Raw genomic sequence first — 14,267 nt, forward strand, 5'->3', positions numbered from 1 at the left:
TAGTCAATTGCGACCAGAATGAACTAGTGTCGATTCGAACCTTTTGGCAAGACCGCTTCAATGACATCGTTTCAGAAACTAGAAAAGGCCTTGGTGAAGTCATATTATAAAGCTTCGACAGTGGAATGTTCATGCGATTGGCAAGGATCTGACATTTGTGGCATCATCGCACAAAACCAATACAATTCTCTTCCATGGTTCACAAATAGTAGCCTTGTCTAAGGATTTTCCGGGCCAGCATCACATCATTCATGTGAGCTCCGCACTCCCCTCCGTAGATAGTTTCCATCAGCCACTTTGATTCCTCTTCTTCAACACACAACTTGTCCATTCCCAAATAACCTCTCTTGTACAACTTGTCCGTTCCCAAATAACCTCTCTTGTACAACTTGCCCCTGCAGATGATAAATTGGACGGCCAGACACCATATTTCCCTTTTGTCCTCGACATTTGCCCCTGGTGGAAACGTCTCTTTTTCTAGGAAATTCCAAATGTCGTAGTACTAGGGGTTCTTGTCCGAAGCCTCATCTTTCGCGGCAACGGTCTCATAGGTCAGCGTGTCCATCTATTCAATGATGATTGGACACATCTTCACTCCCTGCATGATGTCTATCATAGACGATAGAGTTGCTAATGCATCAACGAACCGGTTGTTCTCCCTTAGCAGATGGGTAAACGTTAGCTTTTCAAACCTCTTAATTAACACATCCAGGGCTTGATGATAAACCTTCGTTTTCTCTTCTTTAACCCGCCAATCTCCGTTGGCTTGACAAACAACCAAATTCGAATCTCCGATGACATCCAACCTTATTGTCCCTAGTTCTAAGGCAGCTTCTAAACCAGCAATACATGCCTCATACTCTGCTTCGTTGTTAGACGCTTTGAACCGGAGTTTGAAGGCTAAGGGTATATATGAGTCATCGGGTGCTATAAGCAACACCCCGATCCTATAACCGTATTAATTTGATGCTCCGTCAAAGTACATCGTCCACATTTCCTCCTCAATATACAGAATTTCTTCATCTGGGAACAGGTATTCCACTGCCTTTTCTCCTTTTATCGGGTGATCCGCTAGGAATTCCGCTACAACTCTTTCCTTGACCAACTTGCATGTGACGTATTTGAGATCTAATTCGGAGAAGAGAAGCAACCAACGGGCTAGCCTGCCTGTAAGTGCTGGTTTCTCAAAGAGATATTTGATGGGATCTAATCTCAATACCAGAATTACAGAGTAAGCTAACAAGTAGTGCCTTAACTTCCCGGTAGCCCATACCAAGGCTAGACAAGCTTTCTCGAGAGAAGTGTAATGGGTCTCGTAATCTAGCATCTTCTTGCTCAGGTAGTAGATGGCTTTCTCAACTTTGGCTTCTGACTCCTGAGCTAACACTCCATGGTCGAATTCGTCACTAACAAGTACAAGATCAATGGTTTTCCCGGTTCTGGTGGTGATAACACAAGTGGATTCTACAAATACTATTTGACCTGTTCAAAGGCATTTTGACAGCGATCGTCCCACTAGAACTTCTTTCTTTTCTTCAAGAGACCAAATAGTGGTTCCCAAGTCAAGGTTAATTTTGAAATAAATCATTTGATGAATTGCACTTTGCCCAGAAAGTCGCGCACCTCCTTTTCAATCCTTGGTGGTGGCATTTCTAGCATGGCCTTGATTTTGGACGGATCCACTTCAATTTTCCTCTGTGTGATCAAAAATCCCAGCATTTTTCGTACAGTCATCCCAAAGGTGCACTTTTGGGGGTTTAGCCTCAATCTATACTTTTGATCCGTTGAAAGAATTTCTCCAACGCGATGTAGTGGCCTTCTCGCTCCTTAGACTTGACAATCATGTCGTCCACATACACCTCAACCTCCTTGTGGAACATGTCATGCAAAATGGTGGTCACAGCCCTTTGATAGATGGCCCCAACATTTTTTAACCCAAAAGGCATAACGCGGTAGCAGTAGGTGCCCCATGAGGTAGTGAAAGCGGTCTTCTCTCAGTCCTCGGAAGCCATCAGAATCTACTTATACCCGGAAAACCCGTCCATGAATGAGAACAATGCATGGCTCGCAGTGAAGTCTAATCAACTCGTCAATGTGTGGCAAGGGGAAATCATCCTTCGGACTAGCTTTATTCAAATCCCTGATGTTGACACAAACTCTGATTCTACCATCTTTCTTTAGAACTAGAACAATATTTGCCAGCCACGTTGGATACTCAGATACAATCAAGAACCCTGACTCGATTTGTTTGGTGACCTCTTATTTAATCTTCAAAGCCCAATTTGGCGAATTCTGCGCAGTTTCTGTTTCATTAGTCGGGCCTCAGGATCAAGAGGGATCTGGTGCTGTATAATCTCAGGATCGAATCCAGGCATGTCTTCATAGGACCACGTGAAAACATCTTTGAAATTTTTTAATAAAACGATTAAACACTCGCATTCCTCTAAAGACAACGTGGACCCGATCTGGACGAAGTGGGGATCCTCCTCAGTACCCACATTAATGGCAATGATTTCATCCATATAGGGCTTAACATACGTCTTCTCCTCTTGCTCAACCAAATTTTTCAAAGCCCGAGGAATTCTTCCTCTTCATTTAAGTCAAAATTTTGAAAATCAAGATCAGTACAACAAACCAAAGGCACAGAGAAGTAAACAAAGTCGACTACATTTCCATTCAACTAGTTCGGGTCCTCGGTTACAGTAGACTCAGAGGAAAAGCTAAAAGACGACCTAGCTAGGACCTTTGTATCCAGGTTACCACTCCCGGAGGTACCAAACTCAGAGGAACTTGAATCTAACTCTGACTCCACAGACTCAGTGAAATCAGATTCGGACTCACTGTGATAACCCTGGTCCGTATTATGCTAATTAATCTTAGTTATGCATATGATTATGAGTTTGATATGACTCTGAGTGCCATTTATATGAATATATGTGGTTTTGAATTTCTATTTGTTCACCGTAGGAAAATCTGTTTGACTTTCTGCTTTGGAATTTAAATTGAAGGCCGTATCGGCCACAGAAACCGAAATTGACTATGCCATTGTGATTAGCGTAATTTCTAGAGCCTACGGTGAAATTTAATTGAAAATTGATTCAGATCAGATTAATTAGATTAAATTAATTTAATAGTGCTTAATTAATTAGTGTTAATAGAATTGGATTAAGTATAAAAAGGGCCATTACACACTCAATTACTCTCTTTTAAGTCATTTTGGCTGAGATCAACTCTCTAGAGAAAGAGATAACCGACTTTGAGAGAGAGAGAACACATCTTTGTGCATTTTGGCTCAAGATTTGTGAATTGGGAAGGCTAGGTTCAAGATTTAACCACAATTGTGAGAATTTAAGCTCCTAGGTGAGTAATAAACCCTTAACTCATGGGTTTGAGTTTGTAATTAAGTAAACTGAAAGAGAATAAGTGATCAAGAACAAGAATTGTGTTGTAATTGATGAGTTTGAAGTCATGGAATGCATGCATGTGTATAATTGCCATGAATTTGTATAGTTGAGCATGAGAAGTATGATCCATGTAGAATTTTGGTTAAAGTTCATGCTTGTGATCACCATTTGCACCATTTGAGTTGAAAATGGGAGTTATATCTCACATGCAGGTACAATTCATAAGAGTATGAGTTTTGAATGCATGAATTTGTTATGTGGAAAGGAGTTTGGTGTAATTTGGAGCATGCATGTATTTGATTCATGGGATTTGAGCTTCTTAATGTTGTAATTTGGTGTTTGTATCATGTTAGTATATGTATATGAGAAATATGGGCTGTAAAATGCAAGAAATATCAACTTGAATGCATGTTTGAAGCTCAAAGGTAATTTTGAAAAACCCAGAATTCATGAAGTCCGCTCGAGCGTGAAATACGAGCTCCCAGAACTTTTTGCAGACATGGATGTCCGCTCGAGCGGGGAAGTTCATGCTCGAGCAAGGAGCTATGTAGAGTGACTTTCAGCTCGAGCGTTCGGATTAACGCTCGAGCGTAAAAATGAGGCAACTAGTACATTTGCAGACCTAATGGGTCCGCTCGAGTGGGAAAGTCCATGCACGAGCGGGGACCCCTATTTCAGAAATTTTGTAAAAGTGTTTTGTGTTTCATTTTCCGTTCTCTTTCACTTCTAACCGCTCTTAGGCATGCATTGAACATTATAAATGAGTTAAAAGGATAAGAAAGAAGCCTAAGAGCGATATATGAATTAAGAACGGATTGAATCGTTTGTGATCCGTATGTGTTATGTAATGTGTAGGGTTGAGCTCAAGGGTGAATCCACCGGCAGAACACTGTGAGTAATATCTTAATAAAGATATCCGAAGTATGTTATTTGTCGAATTGCTCACTTCTATATAAGTCTTATAAGTTTGTTAATTTGAATTGTGGACAAATGTTTGCTATGCCTGATGAACGAAAGAATGAATGAGCCAGAGGTCGTCTGACATGAATGAAAGAATGAACGGGCCAAAAGTCGTCTGACATGAGTGAAAGAATGAATGGGCCAAAGGCCGTCTGACATGAATGAAAGAATGAATGGGCCAAAGGCCGTCTAACATGAATGAAAGAATGAATGGGCCAAAGGCCGTATGACATGAATGAATCGGCCAAAGGCCGTCTGACAGGAATGAAAGAATGAATGGGCCAAAGGTCGTCTGACATGAATGAAAGAATGAATGGGCCAGAGGCCGTCTTATATGAATGAAAGAATGAATGGGCCAGAGGTCATCTGACATGAATGAAAGAATGGTTGGGCCAAAGGCCATCGGATACGAATGAATTGGGCCCGAGGCCGTAAGATGTGTTTGGAACCACAGTCACTTGACCTATAAATGTACATATATACTAAATAGAAATATGAGTTAGGCCTAAGGCCATCTGATGTATGCTGTTCTAAATACTGTTCGTATATCTTCTTTATTTGATATTATTCGCTGGGCTTTCGCTCACACTCATTCATGTGTATGTACGTGAGCCAAAGGAGGTCCAAACCCAGCCTTAGTGAAGTTTGTGTGAAACGATAGAGGTTTTGAAGAGTGAGCCCATACGTCTCACGCACGAGACTGTTTTCGCCCTTTTGCTATTTTGTTATATTTTGTCATATTGGCGAGGACTTGGATCACGATTGTATACAGTTTTGATTGGCTAACTTAGACTTGAATGATCCTGTATGTACAGAACTTTGTGTTATTACACATTTTGATGTGAGTTATTAACATGCATATGTATGGATTATTATGATGTGCCATGTAAGCACAGCTCTATGGACAAAAGTTTTGAAATTGCTTCTGTTTGGCCCCTTTACTCTGATGAGTTATGTCTTGTTTGGTTTAAGGTCGTAGGTAATCCCTTGATTATTGGCCGGTTATGTCCTTAACCCATAGGGGCGGGTTCGGATCATGACAGAGTGGTATCAGAGCACGAGTTAATAACCCACACACTGGTCTGAAAGAGCAATAAGTGTCTAGATAAGATTTAGGATGCATTCATGTGATAAATATTAATCTAAAAACATCAAGAATCTACTTGAATGCTTTGAGATAAATGCTTGTACGCTATATGTTTGTGAATTGCTTGCATTACAAATTATGTGAATATGTACGCTCTTTAGTATATGCATACCTGTGAATCTTTTGTATAAAGTATAATGCAAGTCTAATCAAATGGTGAGAACAGGAGGTGATGAGATAGAGGAGTCTTCTACTTCCAGAATGGATAGAATGGAAAGATTGATTCAAGAAATGGCAGAGACATTGAGGCAACAACAGCAGTGGAAACAACCACACCTTCCGCCTCCTCCTCCAGTACCACCTGTACAAGATAATCAGAATGATGACCAAATAATTGCTCTCACCAAAGAGTTTAAGAAAATGAAACCACCACAGTTTCTTGGTGGACTAGATCCGTTAAAAACCGAGGTGTGGGTTCTCGGCATTGAAAAGCTGTTTGAGGTGTTTCCTTGTTTAGAGACACAGAAAGTACTTTTAGACACCTTTATGCTAGAAGATAAAGCAAGAAGATGGTGGATGTTAATGCGTGAAAATCATAAGGATGTCGGTTGGGCAAAATTTCTGGAAGTTTTCTATGATAAGTACTTCCCTCAATGTGTTCGTGATAGGAAAGTGTCGGAGTTCATGGAACTAAAACAAGACAACATGACAGTGACTGAGTATGAGGCCAAATTCACTGAATTGGCCAGGTTTGCACCACATGTGATCGATACTGACTGTAAGAAAGCGAGGCATTTTAAAGGTGGGCTTTGAAGCGACATTTTAGAAAGGGTGAATGTCTTGAAGTTGGAAACCTATATTGGGGTGCTAGACCGGGCCATAATATCAGAAGCTAACATAGCTAGACAGGCTAAGTCAACAACAGACTGGAAAGGTAGTAAAAGGCAAGGCTTCTTTTGGAAGAAGAAATTTTTGAAGAAGCAAAATAAATTTTTGAAGAAGCATTTTATCAAGTACTTTGAATTCTTCCCGAGATACATCTCTTATGTGTAATATTTGTAGTAAAAGACACCGTGGGGTTTGTTACCGTATATCAGGAGCCTGTTTTAAATGTGGTAAACAAGGGCATATGGCCATAGATTGTAATCAAAACAGTGGAAAGCTAGCTGCTAGCTCAACTGCATCAATCCCGATGCCGAGAAATACTATGAGATCTACTACCACCGAAGATACCGTGAGGCAAGGGAGAGTTTTCGCACTTGTTCCGGGTGATACACAGAATGCTAACGCAGTTGTCTCAGGTACTATTTCTATATGTAATCAGGATGCTTTTGTGTTAATTGACTCCGGATCAACACACTCTTTTGTGACATGTGCATTTGCATCTAGATTGAGGAGACCTCTAGAATTATTGCCATATCTGCTATGTGTATCTGCTCCATCCGGGGAATCTGTATTGCGTGAATCTGTATATCATTTTTGTGACATGCGTATTGGGAATGCTATTTTGTATGTGGATTTGTTGCCCTTGAACTTTAGGCACTTTGATATAATTTTGGGCATGGATTGGTTAACCAAATATTGTGCCACCATTGATTGTGTAACAAAACGGGTTGTGTTTTAACCACCGGAACAGGAAGAAATTGTGTTTGTGGGTAACGAGGTAGTGCCTCCACCTTATTTGATATCTGCAATGAAAGCATGTAAATTAATCAAGAAGGAGTGCCAGGGTTATTTGTGTTGTGTGTTATCTGAACAATCTGTGAATGTTGAATTGAACAGTATCCCTATTGTTAGAGAATTTCCAAATGTGTTTCCAAATGAATTACCAGGGGAATTAGTGGACAGGAAGATAGAGTTTACAATTGAAATTATGCCAGGCACCCAGCCTATTTCAAAAACTCCCTACAGAATGGCTACTGCTGAAATGAAAGAACTGAAAGAACAGCTGCAAGACTTGCATGATAAAGGGTTTATCCGACCTAGCACTTCACCATGGGGTGCTCCAGTGTTGTTTGTGAAAAAGAAAGATAGAACCTTGTGTTTGTGTATCGACTATCGGTAATTGAACAAGGTAACAATAAAGAATAAATATCCCCTACCTCGTATTGATGGCCTGTTGGACCAGTTGCAGAGATCACAAGTGTTTTCCAAACTTGATTTGAGATTCGGGTATCATCAGTTGAAAGTGAAGGCAGAAGATGTTGGGAAAACCGCGTTTCAAACAAGGTATGTCCATTATGAATTTCTTGTTATGCCATTTGGGGTAACTAATGCTCCGGCAGCGTTTATGGACTTCATGAACCGAATTTTTAAAACCTATCTTGATGAATTTGTTGTGGTTTTTATTGATGACATTTTGATATACTCCAAGAATAGATTTGAACATGAACAATATCTGAGGACTATGTTACAGATACTTAGGGAAAAGAAATTATTTGCTAAACTAAAGAAATATGAATTTTGGTGGATGAAGTCATATTTTTAGGACATGTGATCAACAAATAGGGGATTTCAGTGGACCCACAGAAGATAGAAGCAATTGTGAATTGGCCTACTCCAACAAATGTGACAGAGGTCCACAGTTTCATGGGCTTAGCTGGGTACTACAGGAGGTTCGTGAAAGATTTCTCAAAAATAGCTGTACCTCTTACCCAACTGACACGCAAAGGGTAACCGTTTGAATGGGATGACGAAAAGGAAACTGCCTTTCATGAACTGAAAACAAGATTGACCACTGCACCAGTTTTGACACTACCATCAGGTACGGAAAATTTTGTGATTTTCAGTGATGCATCTTATAAAGGTTTGGGTTGTGTATTAATGCAGAACGGAAAGGTTAGTGTTTATGCCTCTTGACAGTTGAGGCCACATGAGAAAAACTACTCAACACATGACTTAGAATTGGTCGTGGTTGTGTTTGCTCTAAAAACCTGGGGGCATTATTTGTATGGGGCAAAGTGTGAAGTCTACACGGATCACAAAAGTCTAAAATACTTCTTTACGCAGAAAGAGTTGAACATGCGACAGAGAAGATGGCTTGAGTTGATAAAAGACTAAGACCTTGAGATTTAGTATCACCCTGGGAAAGCCAATACAGTTGCTGATGCCTTGAGCAGAAAATCAATGGGAAATTTGGCTTGTTTGCTTACTGAACAGAAGGAAATCTTACAAGATTTTGAAAAGTCTGAAATCGAAGTGGTATTGCGTGAAGAGGGCGGATTGATAGCTACTATTTCAGCTGAACTGATAATCATTGATGAGATTAAACAGAAGCAGAAGGAAGCTGAATTCCTTAAAAAGATAGTTGACGAATTTGAAAGGAATCCGAGGCCGGATTATAGTGTGGTAAATGAGGTACTGAAATTCCAAAACAGATTTTTGTTCCAAACATTCCCGAGTTAAAGAAAAGAGTTTTAGATGAAGTCCATAAATCAGTGTTTGCTATGCATCCGGGTAATAATAAAATGTATCGGGATTTGAAACAAAACTATTGGTGGCCCAAAATGAAGAAAGAAATTGCAGAGTATGTGTCCAAATGCCTTCAGTGTCAGCAAGTAAAAACTGAACATCAGAAATGGAAGTGGGAACATGTGACTATGGATTTTGTTGTTGGTCTACCCCGAACACCTCGAGGTATGGATTCCATTTGGATTGTAGTTGATAGACTAACTATATCTGCACATTTTCTACCTGTTAGAACTACATTTAATGCTTATAGATTGGCTACAATATATGTTGATGAGATTGTCCGTTTACACGGAGTTCCGGTATCTATTGTGTCGGATAGAGATCCGAAGTTTGTATCTAGATTGTGGAAGAGTTTGCAGGAAGCTATGGGGACAGAACTAAGAATTAGTACTGCATTTCATCCACAGACAGATGGGTAATCAGAACGGACCATACAGACATTAGAAGATATGCTGAGAATGTGTGCCTTGGATTTTCAAGGGAGTTGGGAAGACTATTTGCCACTAGCAGAGTTTGCATATAATAATAGCTTCCACTCCAGCATTGGTATGGCACCATACGAGGCTTTGCATGGTAGAAGGTATAGATCACCAATTTGTTAGACAGAAGTCAGGGATAGAGCTTTACTTGGGCCTGAAATTGTGCCAGACACTTCTGAGAAGATCAAAATTATTCAGCAAAGGCTCAAAACAGCTTAGGACCGACAAAAGAATTATGCAAATGTTCGAAGGAGACCCCTTGAGTGTGAGGTTGGTGACCATGTATTCATCCATGTGACTCCGATGAAAGGCCATGTCAGGTTTGGAAAGAAGGGCAAGTTGTCGCCCCGTTACATTAGGCCGTTCCAAATTCTAGAAAGACTTGGTCCCGTTGCCTATCGAGTCGCTTTGCCACCGGGGTTCGAGCAAATCCATAATGTGTTTCATGTGTCAATGTTGAGGGGTTATCTCTGAGACCCATTTCACGTGATTGATTATCACCAGGTAGCTCTTGATGAAAATATGGAGTACGCCGAATGGCCGAAACGAATCATTGACCAGCAGGTGAAACAATTAAGAAACAAGTCCATCTCGATGGTGAAAGTGGCATGGAAAGAACACTATGGGACGGATGCCACATGGGAAAAAGAGGATGAAATGATTCTGAGTGCCATTTATATGAATATATGTGGTTTTGAATTTCTATCTGTTCGCCGTAGGAAAATCTGTTTGACTTTCTGCTTTGGAATTTAAATTGAAGGCCCTATCGGCCACAGAAACCGAAATTGACTATGCCATTGTGATTAGCGTAATTTCTAGAGCCTGTGGAGAAATTTAATTGAAAATTCTTTCAAATCAGATTAATTAGATTAAATTAATTTAATAGTGCTTAATTAATTAGTGTTAATAGAATTGGATTAAGTGAGGCTATAGAAAGGGCCATTACACACTCAATTACTCTCTTTTAAGTCATTTTGGCTGAGATCAACTCTCTAGAGAAAGAGATAACCGACTTTGAGAGAGAGAGAAGACATCTTTGTGCATTTTGGCTCAAGATTTGTGAATTGGGAAGGCTAGGTTCGAGATTTAACCACAATTGTGAGAATTTAAGCTCCTAGGTGAGTAATAAACCCTTAACTCATGGGTTTGAGTTTGTAATTAAGTAAACTGAAAGAGAATAGGTGATCAAGAACAAGAATTGTGTTGTAATTGATGAGTTTGAAGTCATGGAATGCATGCATGTGTATAATTGCCATGAATTTGTATAGTTGAGCATGAGAAGTATGATCCATGTAGAATTTTGGTTAAAGTTCATGCTTGTGATCACCATTTGCACCATTTGAGTTGAAAATGGGAGTTATATCTCACATGCATGTACAATTCATAAGAGTATGAGTTTTGAATGCATGAATTTGTTATGTGGAAAGGAGTTTGGTGTAATTTGGAGCATGCATGTATTTGATTCATGGGATTTGAGCTTCTTAATGTTGTAATTTGGTGTGTATCATGTTAGTATATGTATATGAGAAATATGGGCTGTAAAATGCAAGAAATATCAACTTGAATGCATGTTTGAAGCTCAAAGGGAATTCCGAAAAACCCAGAATTCATGAAGTCCGCTCGAGCGTGAAATACGAGCTCCCAGAACTTTTTGCAGACATGGATGTCCGCTCGAGCGGGGAAGTTCATGCTCAAGCAAGGAGCTATGTAGAGTGACTTTCAGCTCGAGCGTTCGGATTAACGCTCGAGCGTAAAAATGAGGCAACTAGTACATTTGCAGACCTAATGGGTCCGCTCGAGTGGGAAAGTCCATGCACGAGCGGGGACCCCTATTTCAGAAATTTTGTAAAAGTGTTTTGTGTTTCATTTTCCGTTCTCTTTCACTTCTAACCGCTCTTAGGCATGCATTGAACATTATAAATGAGTTAAAAGGATAAGAAAGAAGCCTAAGAGAGATATATGAATTAAGAACGGATTGAATCGTTTGTGACCCGTATGTGTTATGTAATGTGTAGGGTCGAGCTCAAGGGTGAATCCACCGGCAGAACACTATGAGTAATACCTTAATAAAGATATCCGAAGTATGTTATTTGTCCAATTGCTCACTTCTAAATAAGTCTTATAAGTTTGTTAATTTGAATTGTGGACAAATGTTTGCTATGCCTGATGAACGAAAGAACGAATGAGCCAGAGGTCGTCTGACATGAATGAAAGAATGAACGGGCCAAAGGTCGTCTGACATGAGTGAAAGAATTAATGGTCCAAAGGCCGTCTGACATGAATGAAAGAATGAATGGGCCAAAGGCCGTCTGACATGAATGAAAGAATGAATGGGTCGAAGGCCGTATGACATGAATGAATCGGCCAAAGGCCGTCTGACAAGAATGAAAGAATGAATGGGCCAAAGGCCATCTGACATGAATGAAAGAATGAATGGGCCAGAGGCCGTCTGACATGAATGAAAGAATGAATGGTCCAAAGGTCGTCTGACATGAATGAAAGAATGGTTGGGCCAAAGGTCATCGGATACGAATGAATTGGGCCCGAGGCCGTAAGATGTGTTTGGAACCACAGTCACTTGACCTATAAATGTGCATGTATACTAAATAGAAATATGAGTTGGGCCTAAGGTCGTCTGATGTATGTTGTTCTAAATACTATTCGTGTGTCTTCTCTATTTGATATTATTCACTAGGCTTTCGCTCACGCTCATTCATCTATATGTAGGTGAGCCAAGGGAGGTCCAAACCCAGCCTCAGTGAAGTTTGTGTGAAAAGGTCAAGGTTTTGAAGAGTCAGCCCATACGTCGCACGCACGAGACTTGTTTTCGCCCTTTTGCTATTTTGTTATATTTTGTCATATTGGTGAGGACTTGGATCACGATTGTATACAGTTTTGATTGGCTGGCTTAGACTTGAATGATCCTGTATGTACAGAACTTTGTGTTATTACACATTTTGATGTGAGTTATTAACATGCATATGTATGGATTGTTATGATGTGCCATGTAAGCACAGCTCTATGGACAAAAGTTTTGAAATTGCTTCTGTTTGGCCCCTTTACTCTAATGAGTTATGTCTTGTTTGATTTGAGGTCGTAGGTAATCCCTTGATTACTGGTTGGTTATGTCCTTAACCCATAGGGACCGGTTCGGGTCATGACACTCACTATCTGATTCGGAGTTGCTGATGATGCCCCTCTCAAACTTCCAAACTTGGCGTAGAGCCTCGAATGCGTCTACAATAAGGTTGGAGAAATCCGCTGCCAGTTTATCCCTAGTCATTGAGAAAGTAAAACTATCCCCCAAGTTGGCGGGCTCAGCTCCAGCAGTAGAACTTGCCAGTAGGTTTGCCAGTGTTTCTCTCAATAACTCCTCTTCTTCAACATCCAGGCTTGCTGTCCTACTGTTATCTGTAAGGGTGCTCAGGTCCGTCTGCTCATCCTCCTCTTTTGGTAACTGGTGTCCGAAGAAGATCTCGAACCCCAGATACCTTGTTTCTGTCTCCCAATCATACCAAGGCTTTGGAAATCCATAGAAGGGGAAGTCTTTCCCTTGGCAAACAAAGCGTCCATTCAGGGTTTCCCGTATTGGTTTGTGGGCTAACTCATACTACTTCCCAATCCTCTTTGCTTTGATTCTTTCTCTCAACTCATGTCCCTTCCTTTGCCAGTCTTCAGCAGTGGGCTTGTACTCCAGTCCGAAAGCATGGGGATTATGAATCATCTCTCTAGAAACGATATCTCCCTGTCTACCACTCTTACCCAGTCCTGCTCTAGGAATGTGCCCCTGTTTGTTCATCATGTAGATAGACTAAGCGCTCACATAATTTTCTATCATCCTCTGCCATGATGAATTGGACTACCCGAGCCTCTACCAAAGAGAAATCAGAAAGGAACACGTCCTCGTCCTTGCGTATGATTTCCAGCACGGGCACGGTAGTTCCTTAGGGAGGATGGATCGCAGAATTGTCGTATACCATAGCAATCCCACCCTTAAAGGGGTATTTTACCAATTGATGAACCGTTGATGACACCCCTTTCATCTGATGCAACTAAGGCCTTCCCAGGAGTAAGTTAAAGGTTGTCGACACATCCATTACATGGAATTCTACCTCATGTTCAGACGAGCCAATTAGCATTTGGCTTTTGAATGTCCCCATAACATCCCAGCTGGTGTTGTCATAGGCTCGGATGGCTTGGGTTGTGGGCGTAAAGTCAGCTGGCCTCAAACCGATGGCACATGTAGTCCTTACTGGACATACATTAATCGTCAATCTGGTATCATCTAACACCACCGGAATCCACTTTTGTCAGCTTTCCAAGGTGACATATAAGGGTCGGTTATGGTTCGCACCCTCAAGTGGCAACTCTTTATTCATAAAGGATATCACTAGTGTAACATCCCCAGATGTGACCAACGACACCAATTGGTCAGCAGTGGTATTCGATAGGCAGTTTGGTTCGGTTCATTGCCTCTAGTAGTGCTTGCCTATGCTCTTGAGAAGCCATGATTAGCCGCCAAATTGATATGTCAGCCTGAAGCTTCTTCAGTTGTTTCAAGACCAGGTTTTCTTCGACATCTTTCTCTTTTGCTTTCTCAGCCTCCTTCCCAGAGGTCTCTAGTTGATCTAATGTCACGGGTTTGAAGTACCGACCACTTCAGGTCATGTGGTTAATCTCATCAGTATACCACGTGTCATCAGGGGTATCAACTTTCCACCCTTCATCAGTATACACATGACTTAGGTCATTGTCTTCCCACCACTGTCCTGTGGTCATGGCTGGGTTGCTGTTAGGTTCTATTCAAAGCATGTTGACATCATGCACCCTGTCATCATACCACTCCTCCCCCGCAACAGCCCTGGT

The sequence above is a fragment of the Camellia sinensis genome, chromosome 11 (genome assembly GCF_055761805.1).
Source record: "Camellia sinensis isolate YWXY chromosome 11, ASM5576180v1, whole genome shotgun sequence".
Classification (NCBI taxonomy): Eukaryota; Viridiplantae; Streptophyta; class Magnoliopsida; order Ericales; family Theaceae; genus Camellia; species Camellia sinensis.